The following is a 13385-nucleotide window of genomic DNA, read 5'->3' on the forward strand; positions in this document are numbered from 1 at the left end:
ATTCTAGTATGATCTTAGGTTTCATTTTTTTTCTTCTATTTTATTACTTTCCCCTTTCAAGGGGAATATTGGTGTTTTGGCAGTTTCTGTATGTGTACAAAATCTTCATTTTATTTCAGAAATTCAGGTGGCATAAGGAAGATTGAGGAAAATGTTATCTGACATTCTTAGTAATATTAAGTTAGGAAATTATTAGTAAATTTGTCGTTTTTTTTCTAAAATTTTTGAATCTTTGGAGATATTTATTTTTTTCAGGCCTGGTTTTTAGCATCTCTAATCTACTGATTTTTTTTCTAGGGAGATATTGACCCCAAGTAAAATAAATTTAAGGGACTCTCTGTTAACTTTCCTAGACTGAGCATTAAATCAACTTAATGTTTATTGGTCTGAGCTGGCACATTTAACTGCCACATCTGGCCTACCTCCTTCTGAAATAAATGTGACTGCCTTCAAGATCACATTTCTTTGCAGTGGTCACAACTGACTCCAAGTCTCCTAGTCTACACTTTCTCCAGCAGTGAAACAGACTGTTCTTAGGCAATTGACAGAAAATATTATCAACCTATGTATAAGTCACAATCATTTTAGAAACTGAAGTAGCACATTATAGCTATTATTATAATAGTATCTTTACTGATATTCAAATCATACCACCACTATCAGTACTAGAAAAGAAGCTGTCAATTGCATTCCTTACAAAAGATTTTTAAAATAATTTTCTATTGTTTATAGCACTTTGAAGCTTGAAAATACAATTTCATTGACTATTGATTTTATTTTGTGCTATTTAACAAGCAGTGATATGCATGGAGATTTATAGAGCTAACTTCTCATGTAATAAGATGAGAAAATAAAAACTCCTGCCATTCTATTGTTTATCATCCAAAAGTAAAAAATAAGTTGTTTCCTTGTGTTTCTTTCCTAAATTATTTAATGGACTTATTAATATTACTATTGATTATTTTATAAATCAGTGTTTTAAGAACAAGTGAAGGTAAGCAGGTATTCGCTCTCACAACCAAACATTGATTCTTAAACCTATCTAAATTAGTAAGCATAATTATTAATATAAATTCAAACACAGGTTGAGTCTGTTACCAGAAAAAGACACATAAACATATACTTATAAAAACAATGTACTCCAGCCACCAATGATTTTGAGAACACATTATTCTTTTTTTTCTTTCTAACTAACTCCATGTATTTTTAAAGCTTTTTACAATATGTAAATGTATACAATAAATGCCAGCATTGGGAAGGCTTACTTAATCTAAGTAAGTATGTTCCCTGCTTCTCTTTGAATGACAGTACTTCCTGCAGCATACAATTTATAATATATTTATGCCTCCACAACTGAATAGTTAAGGTTATACAGGAATAAAGAAAGTGCCTATAATCAGCATGTAACTTCACTGCAACAATAAAAGAAATATCAGAAATGTGTCTTAAAGTATACTTCTCTGTTATTTTATAGTTCTATTGGTAATTTTAGAGGGAATTTCAATACTATTTTCTGTAGAGACTACACCAATTTACTTACCCATCAACAGTGCCCAAGTGTTCTCTTTTCTCCACATTCTCACCAACACTTGTAATTTCTTGTCTTTTTCATAATAGTCTAACAGATGTGAGGTGATATCTCATTGTGGTTTTGGTTTGCATTTTCCTGATGGCTGAGAAACTTTTCATGTACCCATTGACCATCTGTATGTTCTCTTTGGAAAAATGTCTGTCAGATCTTCTGCCCAGTTTTTAATCAACTTGTTTGTTTTTTTTTTACTATTGAGTTGTGTGAGTTTTTTATAGATTTTGAATATTAACCCTTTATTGATCATATCATTTGCAAATATTTTCTCCCATTCAGTAAACTGTCTTTTCATTTTGAAGGTGAGTTCCTTTGCTGTGCAGAACATTTTTAGATTGCTGTAATTCCTTTTTTTTTTTCTTTTTCCTGCTTTAGTTTCCATTGCCTTGGGAGGCAGATCCACAAAAATATCAATAAGATTGATATCAGTGAGGCTACTACCTATGTTTTATTTTAGGAGTTTTATGGTTTCATGTCTTACATCCAAGTCTTTAGTCTGCTTTATGTTAAATTTTGTGTAGGGTGTAAGATAGTAATCTAGTTGCACCATTTTGCATGTGACTGTCGACAGTTTTCCCAACACCATTTATTGAAGAGACTATCCTTCCCCCTTTATATGCTCTTGGCTTCTTTTCCCTAATTAAATGACCATATATGTGTGGGTTTATTTCTGAGCTCTCTGTCTTGTTCCATTGATCTATTGTATGATTTATGCCAATACCATACTGTTTTGATTGCTATAGCTCTGTAATAATTTTGACGTTAGCAAGAGGGAGTATATGATCTTTGTCATGCTGAGGTAACTGCCCTCTGTATCCACTGTGTTGAGAGGTTTTATTAGAAATGGATCTTGAATTTTTTCAAGTGTTTTCTCTATATCTATTAAGACCAGTGTTTACTTATTGATTTTCTGTCTGAATAATCTAACCATTGATGAAAGTGGGATATTAAAATCCCCTACTATTGTTATATTGCTGTATTTTTCTCCCTTTAGGTCTGTTAATGTTCACTTTATATATTTAGGTGCTCATGTGTTTAGTGCATAAATCTTTACAAATGTTATAGCCTAGCTTACTGTTGGATTGATTATCACTATGTAATCCTCCTCTTTGTCTCTTATTACAGTCTTTGTTCTATAGTCTATTTTGTCTGATGTGAATGTAAGTCTATTTTTACATATATTTTGTCAGATATATGCTTCAGACTCTCAGGTTGAATATTTTGGACAAGCAAATAGGTTTCTTTTACAGAAAAACTAAGGGCGTATCAGTCTGCTACCTGTGAAATGCCCTTGGGTGGTAGCCTGCCAAAAACTTTCTCTCCAATTGTTAAAGTCCCATTGGAACCAGAATCACAAGGTTTCCTAGTCACCAGAACCAGGCAGTCAAGAGGCATCCCTTGTGGCAGCTTCAAAATCCATGGCACCTGGGCTTCCCTGGTGGCGCAGTGGTTGAGAGTCCGCCAACCGATGCAGGGGACATGGGTTCATGCCCCAGTCCGGGAAGATCCCACATGCCGCGGAGTGGCTACATCCGTGAGCCATGGCCGCTGAACCTGCGCGTCCAGAGCCTGTTGCTCCGCAACGGGAGAGGCCACAACAGTGAGAGGCCCACGTACCACAAAAAAACAAACAGCAACAAAAAAAATCCATGGCACCAGACATAATATCTGGGGCACCAGACACATATAAAAGCTCCTCTCTAGGAGATACTGGCACTCTGGAATGCAGCAATGGGAGAACATGAAGATAGTGCCCACCCTCCAATGTCTCTAGAAAGATTAGCATCATCCTTTAGATGAGTGTTTAATTAGAATGCTGCCCCTCACGTCACAGCTATGAAGATAAGCTAATAGCCCTCTTTCACAGAAAGTCTTGGCTTCTGGAAGGATTTCCTCTTGCTATCACCTGGGGGTATAGCTGTTTAAGAACTATTTCTCTATTGGCTGTAGTCCTGTGTGACCCTTGAGTGTTAGCCCTGGTGACAACCAGAGCCAGGTAATCTAGAGGTGTTCCCTGGGTGGCAGCCACAAAAAATTTTGTGCTAGAGGAGGGTACAAGCTTCTTTCTGAGAGATACAAGTGAGCTGGACTGTGGCAGAGAAGACCACAAATGTGGTGCCCACCAGCTGAAGCAAGGCAGAGGGAGAACACACCAAAGATGGTGCCCCCAAGCCTGCATCCTCAGAAAATATCCCAGGAAGCCCCTAGATGTGTGTTAAATTTGCCACCTACCCCTCAAGTTGATACCTTAAGACAAAAAATAAGCTCTTTCACCTAAAGTCTGGGTACCTCTCAATCTGTTGTCTCTGGTCTGGTCCCAGGGCCAAGTGAATATTGACATGCATGCCCTTTAAGAGCTATTTCTTAGTTTACTATGGCCTCTTGATTCTGGTGGATGTGACACCCATTAGCTTTCAAAGGTAGATGTTTTGGGGACTTGTCTCTCAAGTGCAGGTCTTAAAAGTTGAGGTGTCATAACTAGTGTTCAAACTCTTCACTCCTCAGGGAAAAGCTCCATGTTTTGAGTTCTTTTCCAAGTGTGGGTCACTTTACCAAGAGTAGGGTTTATGGCAAGATTGTATCTCAGCCTCTCCTACCTGATTTGATGTGATTTTATTTTCTTTCTCATTTGCCTGACATGTAGGAGTTGTTCAGCTAGTTTTCAAGATTTTTTTTTTTTTAGAGAAAATTTTTCCATACATAGCTGAAGATTCAGTTCTATAGATGGAGGTGGGTTAAGGAATTTTTACATTACCGTCTTGAACCAGAAACCTAGAGGCTTTAATTTTTGAAGGCTGAGGAAAGCGTGAGTACATTGCTGAGATATAGAAACAGGGGCTGTACTAAGGGTCTTTAAAACCAAGACTAATTATATTTACAGTGTTGCTATAGACTGAATGTGTCCCACTTGAGTTCATACATTGAACATAACTCCCAATGTCATATTTGGAGATGGGACCTTTGGGAGATAATTAGATCATGAGGGAATTATGATCATAAGGTCCTTATAATGGAATTAGAATTAATGCAATTATAGGCATATTTTGGATATATTGAATGTTTGATTCCAGACCACTACAACAAAGCAAATATCACAATAAAGTGAGTCACATATATTTTTTGGTTTCCCAGTGCATATAAAAGTTATGTTTATATTATACTGTAGTCTATAAGTGTTCAGTAGCATTATATCTTGAAAAAAAATGTACATACCTAAAAAAATATTTCTAAAAAAATACTAACCATTTTTCTGAGCCTTCAACAAGCCAACTAGTCTAGGTAATTTTTACAGTGTCTCAAACTGATTAAACCAAATGTTAATATTAATTTATTAATAGATACTAAGCTCCTACTGTTTGTTGTAACAACTGTAAGGTGCTGGAGACAAAAAGTTACTGAGTAAAACAGCAAGAACCACCATCAGCCAACCTAGTAATAACCAGTCAAACAAAGAAACAAGCCAAAAACTCACAAATTCAAACCATGACGTCTTTACTTATGAAACTTACAATTTAGTGGCAGAAATAAACATTGAATAAATAATCAAACAAATGCAAATTTCCAGTGCAATATGTCTGCAAAAATGAAACATATCAATAGTAGAACGTGACAGAAGGTAATGTTGATGTGCAGAAAAAAACCAGGGGATGCTGCTGTGGCTAAGATGCAGAGGAGGGTTCCTTTTGGTAAAAAAAATAAAGCTGGGGAGGAATACAGAATTAGAGAAATGAGAAGATCATAAAAGATTTTACCCAATAATAAATATGTACTGATTGGCACTTTCACAAATTCCCGATGACTTCTTGTCAAAGTAGCAGTAAAATTCACAATTTCCTTCAGCATTGGAAAATAATATGTAGAAAAATAATTTATATCATCAACTTGGCAGTGGTATAAATAATGTAAATAACTACAGTGAACATTAAGAAAATGGAAACATAAGTTTAGTGAGCTCTCACAGAAACAAAAGGCATTATCTGAAAGTCAGGGTTTTGGAGCAAGGATTATAAAAGGATGGTTGAAATTTTTATATTTTAGGCTAAGATTATTTCTCTTTCTAAATTGAGATATCATCTACATACAGTAAAAAGCACAAGTCCTAAGCATAGAGTTAAAGGCATTTAAAATATGTAAAAACCTTTTAATCACATTAAAAATAATATTATAGAATATCTCTATCATTCTTTTCCAGAAAATAACCTGGAGAAGTAACTGCAAATCTGACTTCTGTTGATATGAATAACACCTGCCTAATCCAGAATGCACTCTTTCTTTCATGACTGTCTTCTTTCTCTCACCAGAATAGCTTTGAGAGTAAATTATTTTAATGCACATGTGAATAATTAGATCTTTTTTATTGCTGTAAAGTACTGTGTATATACTACAAAGCATGTTCATTCTCTTCTTGATGAACACTTGAAATGTTTCCAATGTGGGTTATTTTATGTAAATATTTACTGAATATTCTTGAACAAGTCATTTTTTTAGACATAAACACACATTTCTCTTATAAAAACTTAAAGTAGAATCACTGCATATAGGGAAAGTATATGGTTATCTATAACAAATACCATCAAATAATTTCCAACTTAATTGTACAATTTTATAATTACACTATAATGAATGAAAATCCAGTCACTGTATATTCTCAATAAACATGTATTTTCTTAATTTTAGCCATTTTAGTCAATGTGTATGTATATCCCATTGTGATTTTAATTTGAACTGAATAATAATGCAGAACAACTTTTCCTATGTTTATTGGCAACTTAGATTTCATTTCTTTTGAAGTACTTGTTCAAATATTTCGTCCATTTTAAATTGTTTTGATATATATATATATATATATATATATATATATCTGTAAAAGTTGTAATATTGTTAGTCTGAGTCATTATTCAGACTTGTGAAGAGTGAGTACCTTTTTCCCAGTATCTGACTTATTAGTTGCTTAATGTTTTTTTTGGTTTAAGATAAGTTTTGAAAATTTTAACTTCTATTTCTCCTGTATTCCAATTTATCTTTTGTCTTCTGTTATAATATGTTTGTTACTGATATGAAAAAAGTCTTTCCCTAACACCATGAAGATATTTAATCTATCTTTTTTATACATTTAGATGTATGTAATCCACCACGTATTTGTGTGTGTGTGTGTGTGTGTGTGTGTGTGTGTGTGTGTATGGTGTGAGGTATTGATAAAGGTTTACTTTCCCCATATTGTAACCCAGTCATTTCAGCACCATATATTGAAGACATTCTCTTACCCAGAATACCTCTTCTTAGTTTGCTGATAATTTATTTTTTCATTTATTTAAATCAGAGCCATTAATTTTAGCATTTTTAATTTTTTTAGTCTCTTAATGTGGTTAGTTGTATTGATTACCTTTAACTTTGTATTCTTTGTGTACACTTGCCTTGTCATGAAGTTAATATATTTTATAATTTTTTATTCAGTTTATTAAAATATTAAAAACACTGTATTTATAAGGGATACTGATTATAAGACTCATCTATTTTAATATCCTTATAAGGGTGTGTTATTTTCATTGGGCTGGCTTTATTGAACAAATGCTAAATGTTCTGTTCTAATGTCCGAAAAACATGTTCAAAATAGATAGTATACTTTTTTTCATATATCTTTTGTAGGCTTTATCAATGAAGTCATCAGAGCTTGAAAATTCCTTCATGGTAAGATTATTAAAGTTTTGACAGATATTGAACTATTTGAGTCACCTACTTCTTCTTGTATTTGTTTCAATAAGTTTCATTTTTCAAAGAATATTTCAACTTCCTCACTGATGTCTAATTTACTTATATGAAATTTTTTATAATATTCTCTTATTGTCATTTTATTGTCTGTACACTATCTAGTGATTTTTATTTTGTTTTTGGTCTTGATGAATTTTATTTTATTTTTCTGGATCAATTTTGCTTGGATCAAAGCAAAATTTCATTTGTTTTTATCAGCTCTTTTCATTTGTTTTTAATAAAAGATGACTGCATCCACTTTTCTTAGCATTTGTGGTATCCAAAATGGAGAAAGAGACAGAAATATGCAGTGTTTCTCATATGTAGATGTAAAAAGATTTTCTTTTTAAGCATCAATTTAGCTAGAACCTACAAGTTTTGCTGTTTTATTTTTATCATATTTTTAATATTTTTGATACTTTGTCTTGTGAACTATTTTGAAGTACATGATTTAATTTTTAATTATTTTGGTATCTTTGGTCTCCTTGTTTTATTCATTTCTTGTTTTATTTTATCATAGTATATAGCATACTCTGTATGATTTCAATCTTTTGAAATTTGTTGAAATTTGTTCTAAGGAAATACACATGGTCTATTTGGGTGTATTTTGCATCTGCATTTGAAAATAACTTCTATTATTCAGTTGTTTCAGTGTTCTATAACAGACAATTAAGATACACTTGAGGACTGTTAATAATGCAGTTAGTTGTAGCATAGAAACCCATAAGGGAGAAACAGAAGATTGCACTATGAGCCCTAATCATGCCACTGGGGTTGAGGAGGATTGATTAATTTTAGAAATACAAAATTTCATGTCTTTTAAAAATAACTTTCCATGTATGGTTTTCTCAGTCAGGATCCTGCTATTATGAAATGTTTTCATTCACATGGAGATGGATTTTATATACATAACTTAATGTTAGTCAAACAGTTACTATGTAAGACATATTCAATCTTGTTAATCTTATATTGGTTGTATCCCATATTCTTCATCTCAGTCTCAGCTAGGCCCTCCTCACTGTTTTGCAGCCATTGCTTATTATCACAATCATCTCATGATAGCATCCATATGGTTTCTGCCATTTAATGACTTTTAAGTAGGACAATTTACTCTGCAATATCTAACTGTAGTGTCATTGCAACACACAATATCTTTCTTTTATATTCAAAGCAAGAAACCAATAAAAATTGTTTTTCCTCAAAGAAATGAAAAACTATGATTAATATTTTTCCCCAGACAATAAAAGAAAACTTAGATGTAGGCAAATTAAAGGTTTGTTTTAACATACTAATAGAATTTAAAATATTGTGTTGGAGCCTACTATAAAATGTTCAAATATTTTTTGTGAGTCTAGCAAAATTGACTGGTATTTTGACTATATACTGTTACATAATTAGATTTTCCTTTAATTCATTGAAATATTCACCATTGTAATTCTCATGTGGTGGTACAAATGCACTAATTCACTTACTCCTTAAGTATTATGAGCAAAGCATCCTAATAAGCACATTTATTAGCATTTCTTGACTTATAACCAGGGAAGGTAAATTATATTCAAATACAATGCTTACTGCTCTGGTAAATAAGTGGAAAAAAAAACATATATCAATGAAATTTTCTTGAACTTTTTATTGCTTACCTAATACTACGTTACAAAGTATCCTCAAATTTGGCAACATAAAAGAACAAACATTTATTATTTCATATTTTTACAGTAAGAACTCAACAACAGCTTAGATTACTGGTTCTGTCTAGGGTCTCTCATAGACTGTGGTCAGGGCATCAATCAGCACTGTAGCTATCTGACAGTCTAAATAAAGCTGAAGAAGCAGCCCTTCTCAAGAGGGCTTACTAACATGGTTGTTGGCTGCGTGCCTCAGTGTCTCATTAGTTATTGGCAGGAAGTTTCAGTTCCTCACCAGTGGACTCTTCTTAGGGATGCTTTGGTTTCCGTTTCACATGGCAGCTGACGTCACCCAGGGTGAGTGTTCTAAGAGACAGCCATATCTTATAGGATTTAGCCTTGGAAATCATATACCATCATATGTGCCATAACTTATTACTCATGGAAACAAACTCTGGTATAAAGGGGAGAGGAGATAGATAAAATAAGAGCATGAAAACCAGGAAATAGCATCACTGAGGACCATCTTGGTGGCTGTCTTTTAAATATTATCATTCTTACTTGAAAATATGATCCTCCCCGGCCGACCTGCCCAAGCTGGTGGAAGGCCTGAAGCGGCTGGCCAAGTCGGACCCCATGGTGCAGTGCATCATTGAGGAGTCCGGGGAGCACATTATTGCGGGTGCTGGGGAGCTGCATCTGGAGATCTGCCTCAAGGACCTGGAGGAGGACCACGCCTGCATTCCTATCAAGAAATCCGACCCAGTTGTCTCGTACCGAGAGACCGTCAGTGAGGAGTCTAACGTGCTCTGCCTGTCCAAGTCCCCCAATAAGCACAACAGGCTGTACATGAAGGCATGGCCCTTCCCCGACGGCCTGGCCGAGGACATCGACAAGGGCGAGGTGTCTTCCCGCCAGGAGCTCAAGCAGCGGGCCCGCTACCTAGCTGAGAAGTACGAGTGGGACGTGGCCGAGGCCCGCAAGATCTGGTGCTTTGGCCCTGATGGCACCGGCCCCAACATCCTCACTGACATCACCAAGGGCGTGCAGTACCTCAACGAGATCAAGGACAGTGTGGTGGCCGGCTTCCAGTGGGCCACCAAGGAGGGGGCGCTGTGTGAGGAGAACATGCGGGGCGTGCGCTTCGACGTCCACGATGTGACACTGCACGCGGACGCCATTCACCGCGGTGGCGGCCAGATCATCCCCACGGCCCGGCGCTGCCTGTACGCCAGCGTGCTGACTGCCCAGCCCCGGCTCATGGAGCCCATCTACCTTGTGGAGATCCAGTGTCCAGAACAAGTGGTTGGTGGTATCTACGGTGTGCTGAACAGGAAGCGGGGCCACGTCTTTGAGGAGACCCAGGTGGCCGGCACCCCCATGTTTGTTGTGAAGGCCTACCTGCCTGTCAATGAGTCCTTTGGCTTCACCGCTGACCTGAGGTCCAACACGGGCGGCCAGGCCTTTCCCCAGTGTGTGTTCGACCACTGGCAGATCCTGCCCGGTGACCCCTTCGACAGCACCAGCCGCCCCAGCCAGGTGGTGGCAGAGACGCGCAAGCGCAAAGGCCTGAAGGAAGGCATCCCGGCCCTGGACAACTTCCTGGACAAGTTGTAGGCAGCCTCCCCGCAGCCCGCTGCCTGGTGGGACTCAGGCGCAGCCCCTGCACCCAGGGACAGGTGACCACAGCAACAGCCCCACATTCTCCACGACACCTTGAGGCTGTCCAGACCCAGTAACGCTCTGCCTGACAAGTTTCTGGGGCCCACTCCGTGCCATCGCTCAACATGAACACTTGATGCCGTTTCTTTCGATATTTATTTCTAGATTTCAGACGCAACAGAAGTGCCCTCACTGCAGGGACTTATCTGGCCGGTAGGGATGGGGGAGGAGATGGGACACCCAAAGCTTTTTTGTTAAGAGGGAAATTCACATGTCCAAAAAAAGTTAAAAATAAACGCATTAAGAGGTTTAAAAAAACAAAAACAAACAAAAAAAAAAAGAAAATATGATCCTCCACTCCCTGTCCCAAAGAATTCCATGACTTTCCAAGGTTCAGTGACAAAATCCAAATTATTTTGTAAGATAGATATTAAAGGCCATTCTTGATCAGGATCCTTTATAATGGGTCCCATTTCCTGCCCCATCAATGTCTACCCAAGTTCCCACCCCATCACCTCTCTACTTTCTTGCCAAGATGATGATAATGATGATAATGATATTTTATCATATAACTTAATAATTGTCTGGCATTTTGTGTTAGATATTGATGTAATCATTTTTTCTACATGAACTCATTTAGTCCTCAGAAAATCTTTATGATATTTGCACTATTATTATCCCCATTTTAAAGTTGGAAAAAAATAAGACAATGGTTAGATTCACCTAGATATTAGGTAAGTATTAGAAGAAAATTAAGGAGATCAAGTAAATTATATTTAGTTGCAGTTTTAGTCAACTAATCATGCCAAGTATTCTGTCTTTTTCATAAGCAATTCCTTATTTCTGGAATGATCGTGTCAGTTTCTCTCAACTTGGAATGCTCTAATAACTTGGACATGTTCTATTCATTTACTCTTCAAACTTCAACTTAAACATTCTTTTCTGAGATTCCCAAATACAGGCTTATATTCTCTATTATGTCCTTCTGAATTTCATGCATATCTAATTAATTTACTGAATTTTGTTTTTATTTGTAAGGTTCACTACAAATTATAAATTCCTTTCATGTATTTATAAGGGATAAAACATACTCCATCATTAATAAATATTTATTGACTACTTGGAATTATTATTAGAGGAATTGACATTAAGTTGGTCTTGTAAGATTGATAGTATAAGAAAAAATTGAGATATAAAACAGGAACATATGTAAGGAACAGAAAGGCATTGGGAATGATACTACTACTAGTAATAGGTAATATATATTGAATGCTTACAAGTAATAAGCATAGTTCCAAGCAGTTTTCAAATATATCATTTTTATTTTCCCTATCATCCTATGGAATATACAATGTTACTGTCACTATTTTACAGATTTTGAAATTGAGACATATATCTAATAAGTGTTAGAAAAGGATTCAAAACCAGGACTCTAAATCAAAATCTATATTCTTAGACCAGTGATTTGACAAGTTTTACTAGTTTTGGCCTAGATCTCATTTGATAGGTAACAAGGGGCCATGGAAGACTTTTTAATGTGGGAGTTATATGTTCAAATGACATATTATGAAAATTATTATTTTGGCTGTGAAGAATGGACTGAGTTAAGAAGAATCTTGAGGCACAGAGAGGATGCAGTTTATAGGTCAAAAACTTATTATATTGTTATTAATATGTATATAAGAAAAGGCCATCTTAACTTCTGTTTCTCAACAGACTTATACTTTACTGTTCTGTGAATCAAGAAGCATACAATAAAGGTAACAGACTAAAATATAAAACAATAATATTAGTTCAGGTAGTTCAAACAAGTTGAGAAAATTGAGGCCCAGATCTTGCTTGAGATTGTATGGCGATTTTAATGAAAAAGCCTACATAAGGAGAACCCAGTTTTCTCAGTTCTAGTATATTTCTTCTAATTAAAATACCAGTAGTCATTAGTAAGAAAGTTCTTGCTGCAGAAAGAAAAGTTTAACATCCAGATCTATGAAAATATGGAATAATCAAGAAAAACTGGTGTTCAGAAAACATCTCCAGTGAATAATTAGTATCATGTCAGTTTAGATATCATTCTTCAGACTGAAAAGTGAATGTCAGTGCATATTAAATATGCACATTCATAGACAGTAGATAGGTGATCTTCAATTTTTTTTGTTTTGTTTTTAGCACTTGGGTCAGTATTTCTCATGTTGAGTTTCTAAATTTTAAAAGCTTTTAAAATTATTGTTATTATCCTTATACTCTCTGGAGCAGAGAAGAAAATTTTGCATTTTATTTATTTAAGTGTAAAATATCTCAAGTCCATCATGCAAAAATTGCAGTACAGCATCATGTAAGGAATATTTTAATAATTTTCTAACACATATTCTAGCAACCCATTTATTATAATAATGAATCTTATACAGGAAAACCCAAACCCCAAGTGTAGACAAGATTAAATGTGCTTTCTCCTCTCTCAAGATGCAGAAAATGAAAGTTAGCAGTGACACTTGAACTCATATGCTATCTCTCATTTCTAAGTTGTATGTTAGTAATACTAAAAAATCCTATGCCACAAAAGTAATCTTTTACAAGATTCATGGACTTTTCTAGTGATCCTTTCACTTTCAGACTCCTTCAAATGTGGTTCATATCAATTGTGACACAAAATCATTGTGGAATAACCTTGGTTCATGGGAAGTGAACGGCTGGTCTCTGTTAAGTGTCCCCACATAGCTGACTATACAATAAGTACCATTATAGCTTGTTTCAACACCAAAGTCAAA

The 13385-nt window shown here is 35.5% G+C and overlaps 1 pseudogene; it reads left to right on the forward strand.

Moving 5' to 3' along the window:
• Positions 1–9536: 9536 nt before the first annotated feature.
• On the forward strand, positions 9537–10965 carry LOC117312100 (elongation factor 2 pseudogene; annotated as a pseudogene).
• The last annotated feature ends 2420 nt before the right edge of the window (positions 10966–13385 follow it).

The sequence above is a fragment of the Tursiops truncatus genome, chromosome 4 (genome assembly GCF_011762595.2).
Source record: "Tursiops truncatus isolate mTurTru1 chromosome 4, mTurTru1.mat.Y, whole genome shotgun sequence".
Lineage (NCBI taxonomy): Eukaryota > Metazoa > Chordata > Mammalia > Artiodactyla > Delphinidae > Tursiops > Tursiops truncatus.